This window comes from Bufo gargarizans, chromosome 3 (assembly GCF_014858855.1).
Source record: "Bufo gargarizans isolate SCDJY-AF-19 chromosome 3, ASM1485885v1, whole genome shotgun sequence".
In the NCBI taxonomy this organism is placed as follows: domain Eukaryota; kingdom Metazoa; phylum Chordata; class Amphibia; order Anura; family Bufonidae; genus Bufo; species Bufo gargarizans.
This window is the reverse complement of record NC_058082.1, coordinates 108469499-108484853: the sequence shown is the minus strand read 5'-3', so window position 1 is coordinate 108484853 and position 15355 is coordinate 108469499. Positions and strand designations below refer to the sequence as shown.

The 15355-nt window shown below is 44.6% G+C and overlaps 1 non-coding gene across 1 annotated transcript; it reads right to left on the bottom strand.

The window, feature by feature from the left end:
- Positions 1–14734: 14734 nt before the first annotated feature.
- LOC122933556 lies at positions 14735–14820 on the bottom strand. The gene has a single exon (XR_006388507.1). It is a non-coding gene; the product is annotated as a small nucleolar RNA SNORD71 (small nucleolar RNA).
- Between the last annotated feature and the right edge of the window lie 535 nt (positions 14821–15355).

The window sequence follows — 15355 nt, the reverse complement described above, 5'->3', positions numbered from 1 at the left end:
GTTGTACCAAGATGGGAGCGGAAGCAAAACTCTCCTTGATATTAGAAAAGGCCTTATGCGCCTCTACCGACCAGGAGGAAAAATCTACCCCCTTTCTAGTCATATCAGTGAGTGGTTTAACAACAGAGGAATAATTCAAAATAAACTTCCTGTAATAATTGGCAAACCCCAAAAAACGCATCAGTGCCTTCTGATTCTTAGGAAGCTCCCACTCAAGCACAGCTCGGACCTTCTCGGGGTCCATGCGAAAACCAGAAGCGGAGAGAAGAAACCCCAGAAATTGAATTTCTGGAACCGCAAACACACATTTTTCCAGTTTAGCGTACAATTTATTCTCCCGCAGGATGAGCAAGACCTGACGTAAGTGTTCCTTATGAGTTTTGAAATCAGGAGAAAAAATCAAAATGTCATCTAGATACACAAATACAAATTTCCCCATTAAATGATAAAAAATGCGGTTCACAAAATGCTGAAAGACGGCTGGAGCATTCATCAAACCAAAAGGCATAACCAAATTCTCAAAATGGCCCTCAGGGGTATTGAAGGCCGTCTTCCATTCGTCTCCTTCTCTGACTCTGACCAGGTTGTATGCCCCTCTTAGATCCAACTTGGAAAAAACTTTAGCCCCAACAATCTGGTTAAACAGGTCCGGGATTAGAGGAAGCGGATAAGGGTCACGAATTGTGATACTGTTCAGCTCCCTGAAATCCAGACATGGTCTTAAAGAACCATCTTTTTTCTTAACAAAGAAAAAACCAGCGGCAACAGGTGACTTCGAGGGTCGTATGTGTCCCTTTCTCAGACTCTCAGAGATATAAGCACGCATAGCCACCCTTTCAGGTTGGGAGAGATTGTATAAACGAGATTTAGGCAGCTTGGCGCCTGGGGTGAGATTAATAGGGCAATCGTACTCCCTGTGAGGGGGCAAGTCCTGAACACCACTCTCAGAAAACACATCGGAAAATTCAGAGAGAAAAGATGGTACAGTCTTAGTAGAAACCTCAGAAACAGATGTTGTGAGGCAATTCTCTCTGCAAAAGTTACTCCAACCATTTATTTGCCTCGCTTGCCAATCAATGGTGGGGTTATGTTTAGTGAGCCAGGGTAGCTCCAACACTAGAGGAGTAGGCAACCCGCATAGGACGAAACATGACACATCCTCAACATGAGTATCACTCACAATCAAACGGATATTGTGAACTATGCCCTTTAACGATTTCTGAGAAAGTGGAACGGAATCAATAGCAAAAACAGGTATATCCTTTCCCAAAGTGCATACCTGGAAACCATGAGTTATAGCAAATTGATTATCAATCAGATTGACAGCTGCTCCACTATCTACAAAAATCTCACAAAAATTTTTCTTGCTCTCTAGCACCACCCTGGCAGGTAGGACAAAACGGGAACTACAAGCAAACGGAAAACCTTCAATTTCCACATCAACCTTGCCAATAGTAACAGATGGAACGTTTTTAGAGGATTTTTTTCTTTTAGTTTCTTTATTACTCTCAAAAAACTGCCTGAATCTCCTAGAGGGACAAACATTTGCCAAATGATTTATACCTCCACAACAGAAACAAACCTTCCTATGAGAGCTGAATCCTCTATTGTCAGAGGCAAGCAAACCCAGCTGCATGGGCACCTGCTCAGAAGGGATTAAGAGCGACTGAGACCCCTGTGCACTGAATGAGACCGCCACACTGTCCTTGGACTGAGTATGACAGGAAGGAGAGATCTCTCCTCTCTCTCTAAGACGCCTGTCAATACGAACGGCCCGAGACATGGCAGAGTCCAAGGAGGTAGGTCTCTCATGAAAGGCAAATGCATCTTTCAATCCCTCTGAAAGACCATGGCAATGAAAGACCATGGCAATGTCAATGACCATTGACTTCAGAGTGCAGCATCATTCCAACCAGTATCAGCTGCCCATCTCCGAAATTCTGAACAGTATATCTCTGCGGACTGTTTACCCTGGCATAAAAGACGTAGTCTAGACTCAGCCAGAGCAATACGATCCGGATCATCATATATCTGACCCAGGGCTAAAAAAATTCATCCACTGAACAGAGGGGCCGTGCCCCCACCGGCAGTGAAAAGGCCCAGGACTGAGCGTTATCCCTGAGCAGCGAGATGATGATCCCCACCCTCTGCTCCTCATCACCAGAGGAATGGGGAAGTGTAACGCACCAAGTTGATTAGTTAGGATCTCAACTGCAGAGTCAATGGACATCAACTATTTACCACAATGCCTAAGTGCTGGCTGTGTGTTTTGCGGCTGCTCAATTTGAACCCCAGGCGGCTCTCTCAGTCTTAGGCGGAGAGGTTGGGGTTACCAAAATCATGTACCGCAATACACATAAACAGATTAATTAATGGGGAGGAAGATCTCCTCTTAGTTGCGAAGGTCAGGAGGTATTTTTATAGCAATTCCTCAGGAATATATATAACTGCAATATCAACTCTCACCACCGGGTGGCAGCAATTCTACAGGTTAGTATGTAACTGCAATATCAACTCTCACCACCGGGTGGCAGCAACTCTTCAAGGTTAGTATGTGACTGCAATATCAACTCTCACCACCGTGTGGCAGCAATTCTTCAGATTAGTATGTAACTGCAATATCAACTCTCACCACCGGGTGGCAGCAACTCTTCAAGGTTAGTATGTGACTGCAATATCAACTCTCACCACCGTGTGGCAGCAATTCCTCAGGTTAACTTCCACATAAACAGCGGAGCCTGTTAGCAGGCATGTACTTGCGGTTTAGGAGTCCTCCGAGAGGGAACCAGCAGTGGGGGAGCCGTAGCAGATGGTGGTGAATCCTCCAAGAGGAAGGCAGCAGTGTGGAAGTCTGTAGCAGATGGTGGTGAATCCTCTAAGAGGAAGGCAGCAGTGTGGAAGTCTTTAGCAGATGGTGGTGAGTCCTCCCTGAGCTGTAGGGTTCCAGACCCGCATCAGCGATTCCGTCCTCCTGTGCAAATGGAGCTGACAGGGTGCGCACTCCATTAGTGAAACACCCTGTACAGCCCCTGACTCCTATTTATTGGCCGGAGCGTGAGTGGGCGGCGCCATTAGACAGCCCAGCGGCCGGTGCGTTCCATCACAGTACCCCCCCAAGGGGACCCCTCCGGGGTACCCCAATAGGGGAGGGTCGGTCGGGGAACCTCCGGTGGAACAACTTTTGCAGCCTGGGAGCATGAACGTCTTGCACATCTTCCCAAGAGTCATCCTGGAAGCCATACCCCTTCCATCTAACGAGGTATTGGATCCTCCCCCGTCTTCTCCTGGAATCGAGGAGCTGTTCGACTTCAAATTCCTCTTCACCTTGGACGTCTATCGGGGGCGAGAGTCGAGGATCCCGTGATGGGAACGGGCTAGGTCTAAACGGCTTCAACAGTGACACATGGAATGTGGGATGTACCTGTAGTCGAGGGGGAAGGGTGAGTCTCACCGTGTTGGGGTTGATAACCCTTTCAATCGGAAAGGGACCCAAGAATTGTTTTCCCAATTTCTTGGAAGGTACCCCCAACCGAAGGTTTCTCGTCGACAGCCATACCGAGTCCCCGACCTGGTAGGAAGGATTTCCTCTTCTGCGGCGGTCGTAGTAGGTCTTTTGTCTTTCCTTTGCCCGTTGGAGGTTGTCTTTCAGCGTCTTGAGGGTAGTTTGCAGAGTAGTTAGATAATCGTCTGTGGCTGGAAAATTTGTGGGAAGACTGGTTTGAGGAAGAGACCTAGGGTGGAATCCATAATTAGCAAAAAATGGACTATGTAAAGTGGAGGAATTCGTGGAATTGTTATAGGCGAATTCGGCGAGGGGAAGTAGGCCTTCCCAGTCATCTTGGAGAAATGAGCAGTGACATCTGAGGAACTGTTCCAGGCACCGATTCACCCTTTCTGTCTGCCCGTTAGTTTGGGGGTGATAGGCGCTAGACATCCTGTGGTCGATTTGGAGTCTGGAACAGAGCGCTCTCCAGAATTTGGATATAAATTGCGAACCCCTGTCTGATATGACCTGGCAAGGAACTCCATGTAACTTTATGATATTGGACAGGAAGGCCTCGGCTGTTTCCCTGGAGGAGGGTAACTTTTTGAGGGCCACGAAGTGTGCCATCTTAGTCAGCATATCTACTACCACCATGATGGTGTTGTTTCCTCTGGAAAGGGGGAGTTCTACGATGAAGTCCATCGAAACCCATTCCCAGGGTCTGTTGGCGATGGGAAGACTCATTAGTAGGCCATATGGTCGATTCCTGTCACTTTTGCATGAGGCACAGGTCTCGCAGGTGGAAACGTATACCTCAATCTCTTTGGATATTTTTGGCCACCAGAAGTTTCTGCGTATCAAGTTTATGGTTTTGGCTATGCCAGGGTGCCCCGCGAGGGGTGAGTCATGGCAGAGTTTGATCACCTGGGTGGTGAGGGAGGGTGGTATGTACAGTTGGTTATCCTTGTAGAGGAAACCTTGTTGGTTCTGTAGAAGACCTGGGGGTGTGTTGGCATGGTCCATATTCAAAGCATCCTTAAGCTGGGTTTCCAACCCGACGGTGGCGAGGACGAGTTTCTTTGGTGGTATGATCCATGTGGGGGCCGTGTCCGCGGCGCAAAATTCAGCCAGGCGTGATAGGGCGTCGGCCTTCCCATTTTTTGAGCCTGGTCGGTATGTAATTTGAAAATTGAATCTGTCAAAAAAGAAACTCCACCGTACTTGACGGCCTGACAGTGTTTTACTGGTTTTCAGATACTGTAAGTTACGGTGATCCGTGTATATTGTGATGGGGTGTGTTGAACCTTCAAGTAAATGCCTCCAGTTTTCCAGAGAACATTTTATGGCGAGGAGTTCCTTTTCCCCTATGGGGTAGTTAAGTTCGGCGTTATTTAGCGTCCGGGAGTAGAACCCGATAGGATGTAACGGGGATGAGAAGGAGCTTCGCTGGGACAGGACCGCTCCTATGGCTGCCTGGGAAGCGTCTACTTCCAGCACGTAATGATGGTTCGGATTCGGAAGGGTCAGTATCGGTGCCGTAGTAAATCTGTTCTTTAGTAAATCAAACGCTGATTGTGCCTCGATGGACCAAACAAATTTCGCGTTGACACTAGTTAACCGGGTTAGCGGTTTAGTGGTAGCGGAGAAATCCTTGATAAATTTCCTATAGAAGTTTGAGAACCCCAGGAATCGCTGAAGGGCTTTCCTGGATGTCGGGATCGGCCAGTTTTGAATGCAAGTGATCTTTGAGTGATCCATCTGGATACCCTGAGGAGAGATTATGTATCCGAGGAACGGAAGGGAAGTAGTCTCAAATATGCATTTTTCCGGTTTGACGTATAAGCGATGAGCGCTTAATCGTGCAAGTACCCAACGGACATGTCTCCGGTGGTCGTATAAGGTGTCGGAATACACTAGTATATCATCTAGATAGATGATTACGCATACGTCCAGTAGGTCCCTAAAGATGTTGTTTATAAAGTTTTGGAATGTGGCAGGAGCGTTGCACAATCCGAAGGGCATCACAGTATACTCGAAGAGTCCGTACCGGGTGCGGAAAGCTGTCTTCCATTTGTCGCCCTTCCTGATCCTAATCAAGTTGTATGCACCTCTTAGGTCCAACTTGGTGTAGATTGTGGATGTTTGAAGTCTTTCTATGAGTTCGGATATTAGCGGCAGGGGGTACCGATTTTTGATTGTTACTTTGTTCAACGCTCTGTAAATCGATGATGGGCCTTAGGCTTGAATCTTTGTTTCTTACGAAGAACATCCCTGCGGCTGCCGGGGAGGTTGAAGGCCGAATTAAACCCTTTCGTAAGTTTTCTTCCAGGTACTGTTTGAGGTGAACAAGTTCTGGTTGTGCCAAGGGGTAGATTCTTCCTGTGGGTATCTCACTGCCCGGCAACAAGTCAATGGGGCAATCGTAAGATCTATGGGGCGGAAGGGATTCCGCCTTCTTTGCACAAAATACCTCTGCGAACTCTGCGTATTGGGTGGGGACCCGATTCACTCCCACATGCATGAGGGTCTTGAGAGGGAAGCAGGTCTCCACGCAATAGGGTGAGGTAAACCCAACTCTCCCCTGTTCCCACAGGATGGCCGGCTGATGTAACCGCAGCCATGGCAACCCTAAAATCACGGGGAACAAAGGAGAGTGTATGATATCAAAGGATAAGAATTCTGTGTGGTTATTTTCGCATGTCACCAGAAGGGGTTGAGTCTGACTGTGGACAGGTCTAGAAGTGGTACCGTCAATGAAACTCACGGATATCGGAACGTTTTTTCTCGTGTGGGGAATTTTATTTCGCTCTATCAGATGCATATCGATAAAATTCCCACAAGCTCCCGTGTCCACCATGGCTTCAACGATAATTCGGTTTTGGTCCCACTGTAAGGTGAGAGACGTGTATATGTAACCACCTGTGCTATTATTCCTATTGCCTAAGGTACAAGACGTCATCCTCTTACCTTCGTGTTTCTTTCGTATGAGGGGACATCCATCAACTGTATGGTCGGCAGACGCACAGTATAAACAGAGGTTGAGGTTACGTCTCCTGGCTTTCTCCCTCTCAGTCAGAGGACCCCAAATCGCCCCGATCTCCATCATCTCTGCTGCAGGACCCGGACTGGACTGTCTCGGGGGTGGGTATGAACCCTGAGAGTCTCTCGGCCCTTCGTTCCCTCAAACGTCTGTCAATGGTGGTGGCCTTACGCATCAAGGCGTCAAGAGTATGTGGTAACTCTCCTCGGGCTAATTCGTCCTTCAGGGCCTCAGAGAGACCGAGACGAAACTGATTCCTAAGAGTGAGATCATTCCATTCAGTCTCTCGGGCCCAACGAGTGTATTCCGCAATGAAGTCTTCTACGGGTCGTCCTCCTTGCTTTAGACTGCGGATGGCGGTCTCTGCGGTCAGCTGTTTGCTATGGTCCTCGTAGAGGAGGGCCATTGTTTCAAGGAACAGGGGAAAGGAATCCAGGACCGGGTCTTCTTTTTCTAAATATGTATTGGCCCATGCTCTGGGCTCCCCCCTGAGGTACGAGATCATTGTAAGTACTTTTGTTCTGTCTGTTGGATAGGTCCGGGGCCGTAATTCAAACATTAGTTTGCACGCATTTAGGAAATCATGGAACTGCTTCCGGTCTCCCGAGAATATTTCAGGTGGGCTGACCTTGGGTTCTGGTCCATCTCGGGGGTGACCCTTGCCCTGAGTGACGAGTTCCCGTAGGGTCTGATTTTCCAACTGGAGGGTTTGTACGGTCTCATTGAGGGTCCCCACCCTCTCTGTGAGGGAGACCAGGTGTCCAGCGAGCTCTGCTGGATCCATTAAGGTTCCACTAATATGTAACGCACCAAGTTGATTAGTTAGGATCTCAACTGCAGAGTCAATGGACATCAACTATTTACCACAATGCCTAAGTGCTGGCTGTGTGTTTTGCGGCTGCTCAATTTGAACCCCAGGCGGCTCTTTCAGTCTTAGGCGGAGAGGTTGGGGTTACCAAAATCATGTACCGCAATACACATAAACAGATTAATTAATGGGGAGGAAGATCTCCTCTTAGTTGCGAAGGTCAGGAGGTATTTTTATAGCAATTCCTCAGGAATATATATAACTGCAATATCATCTCTCACCACCGGGTGGCAGCAATTCTACAGGTTAGTATGTGACTGCAATATCAACTCTCACCACCGTGTGGCAGCAATTCTTCAGATTAGTATGTAACTGCAATATCAACTCTCACCACCGGGTGGCAGCAACTCTTCAAGGTTAGTATGTGACTGCAATATCAACTCTCACCACCGTGTGGCAGCAATTCCTCAGGTTAACTTCCACATAAACAGCGGAGCCTGTTAGCAGGCATGTACTTGCGGTTTAGGAGTCCTCCGAGAGGGAACCAGCAGTGGGGGAGCCGTAGCAGATGGTGGTGAATCCTCCAAGAGGAAGGCAGCAGTGTGGAAGTCTGTAGCAGATGGTGGTGAATCCTCTAAGAGGAAGGCAGCAGTGTGGAAGTCTTTAGCAGATGGTGGTGAGTCCTCCCTGAGCTGTAGGGTTCCAGACCCGCATCAGCGATTCAGTCCTCCTGTGCAAATGGAGCTGACAGGGTGCGCACTCCATTAGTGGAACACCCTGTACAGCCCCTGACTCCTATTTATTGGCTGGAACATGAGTGGGCGGCGCCATTAGACAGCCCAGCGGCCGGTGCGTTCCATCACAGGAAGTAGGCGAAAATGTAGTTTGCAAGCCTCTCTAAAACAAACAAAATTCTCACTACCCCCGGAGAACATATCCGGGAGCGAGATCTTAGGCTCAGAACAAACTCCATGAACGCAAGCTGAACCGGTCACCTGAAACTGAGAAACAGTTTTACGGAGATCTGCTACCTCCAATGAAAGACCCTGCATGTGTTCAGTCAAAAGTGAAACCGGATCCATGCTTGAGACGGTTTTGGCGGTTTATAATGTCACGGAAGGTGTACAGAAAACTAGAAGACACAAAATGAAGATCCGACTGACTGGATCCAAAACTAAGGAACCAAAGGGAGAGCCCTGCAACAGACCTGGCTCTCTCCCTAACTGCTCAGCCTATGCAAAAATCTCAATGGTAGATGATCGCATATCCTCGTACCTCGACTGTATAACACCTGAACACCCTATAATAGTGAGGGGACACGACCACCAGCTCCCTACACTTGATACGGAGGGAGTCAGGGTCACCTGGGATCCAGCAAACAGGAAAACACAAATGAATGAACAAAACTTATCTGTAGAAGACTTAGTAGTAGCATCAAGCATGCACACACTCCAGGAAGTTGTATAAATCGTAAAGTGATGCAGTATGGGAAGGGATTTAAAGGGATGTAATCAGTGCAACTACATGACAGCTGGGAGAGGCTAACGAGATGAGAAAACGAAAGCAAAACAAAAGGAACCTCAAGGAGGAGGTTCTGAAGAACGTCTGTCAGAGCTTCTCAGATTTCTGGTGGTGACACCTACTGCCTAAAAGCCTAACTGTTATTCCTACTTCTTCTCTCCTGGATCAATAAAAAAAAGCATAAAGCAACAGCACAGTGTCACGGCTGAGGATGGGGAAAACCCTCAGTCGTGCGATGACAGAAGATGGTGGTCGCTGCTTGACCAGGACGACAGAATTAGGGAGCAGGTCACCTCCTAATCGCATCCCTAATCTGACCCTGACTCCTAGCTGTATGAGCTGACCCTGATGGTAGGAGGGCTCATACTCCAGAACCTTGAAGTCCCTGCTAGCCCTCAGGGTGGCCCTAAACTAGGAGCAGGGTAAGACGACTTTTTTTATTGATCCATACAGTGCAAGACGAGTGCAAAATTGACGCATTTAGGGTCCCAAGTTAACAATCCTTACTCATGATATAAAATGCTATCTGTGACTCTCCTATATAAATACACCTCCTCTAAACACACACATGGAAACAACATCACATGGTAAACAGGTATGGGCAGATCATAAAGCATAGAACAAATCCAAATGTATACAAAGGAGAGAAGAAAATAAAAAAATGTAATTAAGAAAAAAAAAAAACGGTATTTAGTCACAACCCTACAGGAGCTGTCTATTTCCCATCACTGATAAGGACCCTTTTGCCCCCTAGTGGTCAGGTCCTGAACTGAAATAGTATATAGCCGGTTCACAGAGAATTGGCTAAACCCTATACTCCATAAAGACTTGGTCCTTACCAGTAATAGGAAATAGCTGACTCTACAGGAGCTGGCTATCCATCATTTGTAGAAACCTCTTCTGCATCGTTGATCTGGTTATTGAACTGTGTTAGGATTTAGTTGCTTCTCAATGACTTGGCTAAATCCGCTTGTCTATTAGGACCTGGTCATTAACTATGTCCAGTAACACAGCTTCTGCATGGATACAGTGTTATAGTATACAATAAAGTTAAATAGGTGACTATTGTAGAATAAGCCTCTTTTATGTTTATTTTTATTTCTGAAAAATCTTTACAATAAACAATTAAAAAAAAACTTAGAGTACTTGTATCTGCAGAAATGTCTGTCCTGTGATATTCATGGTAAACTGCATGGCCGCTGCTGCTCGGATCAAAACATCCAGTGATGAGGGCATCTGGTGACGGGGGGGGAACAGCCAATAGCAGGCCGCAACGGTGACCAGACCCAAGGTGGCTCGTCCCAGTCGCAGCCTGCTATTGTCTGCTCTCCTAATAGCTGGATATTTTGATCTGAGTGACGGGGAGATGCAGCAGTGGAGTATGGAGGATTCATACTGCTGGGATCCTTTTCAAGGATAGGATTTAGCTGACTCACACTGAAGTAGCTATTTCCTGCACTCCAAAAGGACCTTTTCCATCTATTATGTACTAGGAAGGATTCAAACTGCTGAGGTCCTTTTCAGGGATATGATTTAGCCGACTCACACTGCAGTGGCCATTTCCCGTACCCCAAAAGGACCTTTTCCCTCTATTATGGAGTATAAAGGATTCATACTGCTGAGGTCCTTTTCAAGGATAGGATTTATCCGACTCACACTGAAGGGACTATTTCTTTTACCCCAAAAGGACCTTTTCCATCTATTATGTACTAGTAAGTTGTTACACAAATTGAAATGAAGAAGAGACTTTTCTTTTATATGGCTTTCCAAATTGTGTTCTTTTAGTAGTGGCAGATCCTGGATGGAGCTGACACATTACAGGTGGATGGCAAGAGTGAAATGAGATGTCAGGCAGAATAGAATAGCCAACTTTATAGGAAGGGGCAAAAACTGAGGGTGACGACACTGTCAGAGGTAACATCATGCGGCTGAGAGATAATGTTGATGGCTCAGTCATCCTTTAGACATTTTCATCTCCTTCCTCTATAATGACAGCAAGCCAACACCAGGTGGAGTCACTGATTGATACAGACTGGTGTCGAATCTGACATTGCTGCCGCCGCTACGGACACTGAAATTACTAGTGGATGACGTGACTTTTCCTAATCAAATGTACCTCTGTTTTCTACTAAACCCCAAATACTAAACCCCAAGTACGTTTTTATTTTAAATATACATATAAAAATGTAACATTGAAATGTAAGTTTTCTCAAATACACACCAAAATGACGTGTGATGATTACCTGCTGTATAAAATTAACACTATATTAGATCCACAAAGTTACCACACCTATACCTGACCGGAATACTAAATTATATTCTATAAACCCAAAAACAAATGAGTGATGCTAGGTTCCTTAAAAAATGCACTTTTTATTAAACATGATTGAAAAGATTATTATAATTATTATAATTACAGTAGGGATACAAACATATGACGCCATATTTCACCTTCTATCACAAATTCATAACCACATGATAGTACCGAGAATCATTAACCCTTTCATGACCAAGGGTCATTGATGCCCCAGTGTCCAGGTCAAAATATACAAATCTGACATGCGTCACTTTATGTGGTAATTCATGATTTGAGTCAATATATGTACTTCATGATTTGAGTCAATATATTTCACCTTTATTTATGAAAAAATCCCAAATTTATCAAAAATTTAGAAAAATTCACAATTTTCTAAGTTTCAATTTCTCTGCTTCTAAAACAGAAAGTCATATCTAATAAAATATTTATTACTTAACATTTCCCATATGTCTACTTTATGTTGGCATCATTTTGGAAATGTAATTTTATTTTTTTAGGACGTTAGAAGGCTTAGAAGTTTAGAAGCAATTCTTAAAATTTTTAAGAACATTTCCAAAACCTACTTTTTAAGGACCAGTTCAGGTCTGAAGTCACTTTGTGGGGCTTACATAGTAGAAACCCCCCATAAATGACCCCATTGTAGAAAATACACCCCTCAAGTTACTCAAAACTTTTTTACAAACTTTGTTAACCCTTTAGGTGTTCCACAAGAATTAAAGGAAAATGGAGATGAAATTTCTAAATTTCACTTTTTTAGCAGATTTTCCATTTTAGTAATTTTTTTTCTTTAACACATTGAGGGTTAACAGCCAAACAAAACTCAATATTTTAAATATAGGAAATGTCGCACTAAAATGAGATGGGGATCCAACAGAGGTGCACCCACTAACAGACAGCACCCAGTCTAAGAAAAATTAATGTATAAAAGAATGGAAGTGGGGCACTCACTAAAAGTATAGGGATCTTTTATTACATATATCACAACAACAAATACAATATGATGTCATCAGTAAAATAGACGGAGAGCAGATAAAATATTGGTACTAGCAAAAGTATAAATGATGAAATAAAACAGATAAAAATAGATTAAATTCAACAATATCTATATAAATAAATATAAATAGGATCCCAATATATGTATAATTGAGGATAGGATGTTATATTCAAGTATTAAACAGTAGTGATGTTTACTAGTTTTATTCTGATAAATAGTTCCATATGTGGTGATCCACTCCGACAACCAGTCTTTATAGCAGGTCTCTAATGTATAATAGTCAGAGTCCCAAGCGTATGCAACTGTGGGGGTTTGCTTGAACAATAATTCAGCTGCTAATACGCACAGCGGCGTCCCGCTGTATTAATAGGAAGCGATCGCTTTAGGTGGGATGTGCAAGGTCTTACCCGAGGATCCTTTGTGCTGGATGATAGCCCCTCGACTCGGCGTGTTGTATCTGACTCCGGTCTCAAGGGTTGCTATTCAGATTCGAATTTGGCGCCAGTAGGAATGTTTGCTACATGTGGTTAGATTGCCTTACGTGTAGTGACGTTAGTGTACTCCGGCAATTCGCCGACCCAAAAGATATATTCTCCAGGCTTCCTTGGACTTGCAGTCCCACTCCTCTTGGTGGGGGGGATACCAGACGCGTTTCAGGGATTTACATGAAAGACCCCTTCCTCAGTGGTTAACACCCCCCTGCTCGTATTCCACCTTTATAGAGGATAAGGAACGTAAGAAAGACTGGTTCGGAATCCAATATTTTATCTGCTCTCTGTCTATTTTACTGCTGACATCATATTGTATTTGTTGTTGTGATATATGTAATAAAAGATCCCTATACTTTTAGTGAGTGCCCCACTTCCATTCTTTTAAAACTCAATATTTATTACCCTGATTCTGCGGTTTACAGAAACACCCCACATGTGGTCGTAAACTGGTGTAAGGGTGCACGGCAGGGCGCAGAAGGAAAGGAACGCCGTATGGTTTTTGGAAGGCAGATTTTGCTAAACTGGTTCTAGATGCCATGTCCCATTTAAAGACCCCCTGATTCGCCCTTACAGTAGAAACTCCCAAAAAGTGACCCTTTTTTTGAAACTAGAGGATAAGGTGCCAGTTTTATTGGTACTATTTTGGGGTACATATGATTTTTTATTTCTCTATATTAAGTTTTTTGTGAGGCAAGGTAACTGAAAAATGGCTGTTTTGGCCCTTTTTTTTTTTTTTTTTTTTTTACAAGATTCATCTGACAGTAGATCATGTGCTATTTTTATAGAGCAGGTTGTTACGGACGCAATGATATCAAATATGTCTACTTTCTTTGTTTGTTTTAGTTTCACATAATAAAGCAATTTATGTGTCCATTTTCTGAACGCCATATGTTTTTTATTTTTCTGCCGATTGTCTTGTGCAGGGGCTCGTTTTTTGCAAAAAGAGTTGAGGTTTTTATTGGTACCATTTTTTGATCATTCATTATTACACTTTATGGGGCAAGGTGAACAAAAAATTGGCTGTTTTGGAACAGTTTTTATTTATTTATTTTTACAGCATTTATCTGGTTAGGTCATGTGACAATTTTATAGAGCAGATTGTTACGGACGTGGCAATACCTACTATGTATACTTTTTCTTATTTATTTAAGTTTTACACAATAATAGCATTTCTGAAACAAAAAAAATGATGTTTTAGTGTCTCTATAGTCTGAGAGCCATAGCTTTTTTTTTTTGGGCGATTGTCTTAAATAGGGTATCATTTTTTGCGGGATGAGGTGACGGTTTATTAGTACTATTTTGGGGGTCATAAGCCTTTTTGATCGCTTTCTGTTGCACTTTTTGTGATGTAAGGTGACAAAAATGGCTCATTTGGCACATTTTTTTTTTTTTTTTACGGTGTTCACCTGAGGGATTAGGTCATGTGACATTTTTATCGAGCAGGTGATTATGGATGCGGCGATACCTAATATGTACACTTTTTTTTATTTATTTCACTTTAACACAATAATAGCATATTTGAAATAAAAAAATTATGTTTTAGTGTCTCAATGTTCTAAGAACTATAGTTTTTAATTTTTTGAGCGATTTTCTTATGTAGGGTCTCATTTTTTGTGGGATTAGGTGACGGTTTTATTGGTACCATTTTGTTTGATATACACCTTTTTGATCGCTTGGTGTTGCACTTTTTATGGTGTTTATCGGACAGGGTCTATCATGTGATATATTTATAGAGACGGTCGTTACGGACGCGGTGATACCTAATATGTGTATTATTTTTTTTCATTTCTTAAAGGAAAAGGCAAATTTATTTTTATTTATTTATTTATTTTTACTTTTATTATTTTCCCTTTTTTATTTTTTATCCAGTCCCTCTTGGATCTTGAAGATCCAGTGCGGCTGATGGCTGTACTATACTAGTATAATACAATCAGATGCCCTGTAGGTGGCAACACTGGACGCTTTTGCAATGGCAACCATCAGGCGCTGCCATCGCAGCATGGCAGATGGCAGCCCCGATGGTGGAGAGAGGGAGCCCCCTTCCTCTATTAACCGCATGGAAGCCGCTGCCGCGGCATCTATGGGGTTACAGCAGAGTGTCAGCATAGAGCTGACACTCTCTGCTGATGGCGGCGGCTCAGGAATGGAGCCGCCGCCATCACACACAGCAGGGGGACCGTACGGCATCGGGTGCAGCCTTGAAAAGGGGGGCAGGGGGGGTTGGTGGGGTACGGCCAGCATTGAGGGGCAGCGCAAATGGGGGCAGGAGGCGGACCGCATCAGGGCACTAGGCAGGCTGCAGGAATGTGGATGGGAGCGGGGGGGAACTTTATAAGGGGCAGGCGGGGACAAGGGGGAGCTTGGCGCACAGATCGGGGGGCACAGACCGGGGGGGGGGGCATGAGGACAGTATGTGATTTCAGGCTCTAATCTGCAGAGCGCAGATCAGAGCCTGAAACCGGCATTTTTTTTACTGCCGCGATCCGATTAGTTAGTCTGCACAGACTAGCCAATCGGATCGATCGCCAGCAAGGGGCCACTCATTACTGAACTGTATGCTGTCCCTGACAGGGCAGGGGCAGAAGCTTTAATCCAAGCGCTTTGCAGCGCTTGGATTAAAGAGCTGCCATGACGTCTATACACGTGGTAGCTGCACGGGGTATGTGCAGCTATCACGTATATACAGTGCAGACCAAAAGT